The sequence below is a fragment of the Tupaia chinensis genome, unplaced genomic scaffold, assembly GCF_000334495.1.
Source record: "Tupaia chinensis unplaced genomic scaffold, TupChi_1.0 Scaffold144882_1, whole genome shotgun sequence".
NCBI lineage: Eukaryota > Metazoa > Chordata > Mammalia > Scandentia > Tupaiidae > Tupaia > Tupaia belangeri.
Window position 1 is genome coordinate 95,283 of NW_006204741.1, and position 3,053 is coordinate 98,335.

Consider the following 3,053-nt stretch of genomic DNA (forward strand, 5'->3'; position numbering starts at 1 on the left):
AAACTTCCCAGCCATGAAGTTGAACCCAGAGTCCCAAAAGAGGTGAGCTGGGTACCAGATTTTGTTTCCTGGCTAGGGCTGCATCTGAGAGGGAATACTGGTGGGGGAGACTTCACAGCCATGAAGTTGAATGTAGAAGCCCTAAAAAGGGAAAGGTAGAGCTGGCTAGCAGCTCTCTGTCCTGGCTATTGCTGGGTCTGGGTGGTGTAAGGGTCCAGAGGTCGGTCTAACTGATGGAGACATAGAAAAGACAATGACAATGCAACTGCAAAAGAGGCTTTTATTCTTTTCCCAGATAGCTGGGGTCCGAGTATCTGCCCGTCAAAGCAGGCCTTAAGAAGGACCCCGAGCCTAAGATAAAGGGATCTTTTATAGTTCAGGATTGTTCATAGAATGTAACACATACAAGGGAGGGGGGATGAGAAGCGAGGGTCCAGCTATCACCACCTGCTTAGGTCTAGATAAGGGCTCTCAGCTAAGGGTCTGGATGATCTTGCCTCAGAGGTGCTGGGCCCTCCCACCTATCTGAGAGTTCCCAGACTCCTGGTTCCCGTTCTTGAGGCCCTAACAAAGTGGGCTCCATCCTTGAAGACTTAACAGTGTAGCAATTAAACTAACTCAGCTAGCATTCCCTAACATGGCAGTGATTAAGCTAACTTGGCCTAACATTCCCTCCTTGAGTTGTACATAATGAGGAATCATTCTCATTACTATTTTCAAGCAAGTTACAGAAGCAGAGAAGCACTCGGTTGGGAATTTAAAGAATATTACTACCATTATAACAATACTTTGAAACATTCGGCTCAAAACAATTCCAAGACATTCTGTTCATAACAATTTAGCCACCCAAGGCCATGTCCAGATGAAGACCAGGTTCTTATTCTGGTGGTCACTTCCTGCACATTCCTTACATCTCTGGTTTGGTTCCACACTTAGACCCCCTTTGTTTATTAAATGACTCGCCACTTTTGATGGGCAGTGCAGTAGGCTGTGCCTGTCTTAGGTTGTCCTTGGTGACATTTTCTCTTACCCGTCATCGGGTAATACATATTTGTATGCACCCCCCGTCTTAGGTTGAGAAACATCCCAAGATATGCACCCCCTATCTTAGGGTGAGAAACATCCCAAGGATCTTACCCGTCATTGACTACCAGCCTCTGCATCTAATGCCTTGGCTTCAAGTTTTAACCAGTGGATTTGGGAGTAAACTCCAAGAAAGGAGCACCCGAGTATTCGCACAGGCAGGGGGTAAACGAAGCAACACAAGATCAGTACCTGCTGCCATACCAGCAGGCATTAACCACTGCTTTGAAAAGGTCCAGTGTGATAGGAGAACATACACAGTTGTTGCAGCAATTTATTTGCCTTCTGTGCTGCATTAAAGGTAGAGGAATGTGAGTTCTCTATCTCGGTGGAGTGTAAGAATATCTATTGGTTTATTGACCCCACGCCGGACACTTTATAATTGTTTTATAACCTTTTTCCTATTATGTTGGTTTTCATGATAGATTTTAGGGGTGACAAAAATTCATTGACACAATGCATGACATTGGACAGAGGAATGCACATTTAACCCATTAACCCATTTCCCCAGATGTAAATTTTAAGTTTCAAGCATACCCATTGTTTTGTGGCCACTTTAGATATCGTTTGTTATATATACATCTTTCTATGAAATCTTTTTAATTTTTTACAATTTCCTCTTAGACCCACTTTAACATAACTCAAACCTTTTGCAACATGTTTTATTCCTTGATTATTTGCCCTCTTTTACTTTTTTTTTATTCTGAAAATAATCCAGTCATCTTACTTTAGGACAAAAATTTTATCATTCAAATTTTTTTCAATATTGAAAATTTTTTAACTTTTTTTAATCATAAATACATCTTCATACCTATATCTTTCTTTCCAGAATAAGTTCCAATTGTCCAGGCGATTACTTTCTTTGTCACAAGGGGGAAGAAACTGGAGTTGTGTGGTGTTGACAGAGGGATGTTTTCTGGTAGATTTCTGCTTCAGCAAGTGTCACCATCTTTAGGCAGATCCATAGGCACAACATCCTCTTGGTCTTTCTGGGTGTCCATAAACCACACCAAGTGTCCTACAAGCCAGCAAGTTTCATCATTGTCCTGTGGGGAAAACAAAACAAAACAAAACAAAACAAAACAAAACAAAACACAAACATCTCCTTGACCCCATACCAACACAGGTTCGGGCCCATTCCATGATCTTTTAAACAATGAGCAATGACATTTTTAATACCTTTTCCAGTACGAGTTTTATCCAGGGGATTATCTGCAATTGCGATAGCTCCAGTGAAATAGGAACAGATATATTTTCCTGACTCAGAACTACTTACTACAGGATGTCTGTTAACATTATACTGAGCTGCCTCTCACTCAGTCTGTTCTAACTTCTCAGGGGTTAATTCCTCATCTTCTAATTCAGGGAGGGAGAGAAAATTTTTAATCAACTTCTCCTTCAAGGGAGGAGCAGAGGGAGAAATTCTAACAGCCGGGGAGAGTCTTTATCTGCAGTGGAAAGAATCCTTTTCTGCTCGTTCTGTTTTGATGAAACTTTTTATCTTTACAAGTTTAATATTTAAAATTGCCTTAATTCAACAGACAAGTTCAATTATAAACATTTACTCCATTTATATTTATTTAATTTTATCTAGTTATTTATTTAAGGTGGCTTTTTAAAGAAATGCAAAATCAGGCTAGTCTTACATTACTTAGCTTTATTTCATCTAGAGACTGAACTATTGGACACTATAGATTTTTCCAATGTTCCCTAAGTTATTTTTTTTTTCCTGAGATTTGATTCCCAAGGGAGCCTTGCCTGAGGGTTTTAGAATTTACCTGTGTACAATCAACATATTTTGAGACAACATCATTGATAAGGCTATCTAGACTAGGCATGAAGTATTTTTTCTTAACTAACTTAGCAAGCTTTGTTTTACCCAGGTAGGTAATCTGGTGTACCTGATCTGTAATGACTTGTTCAAGGGCTTCAGTGGTTATTGGCCTGCTGAGCTGGTAATAGCAGTTCTC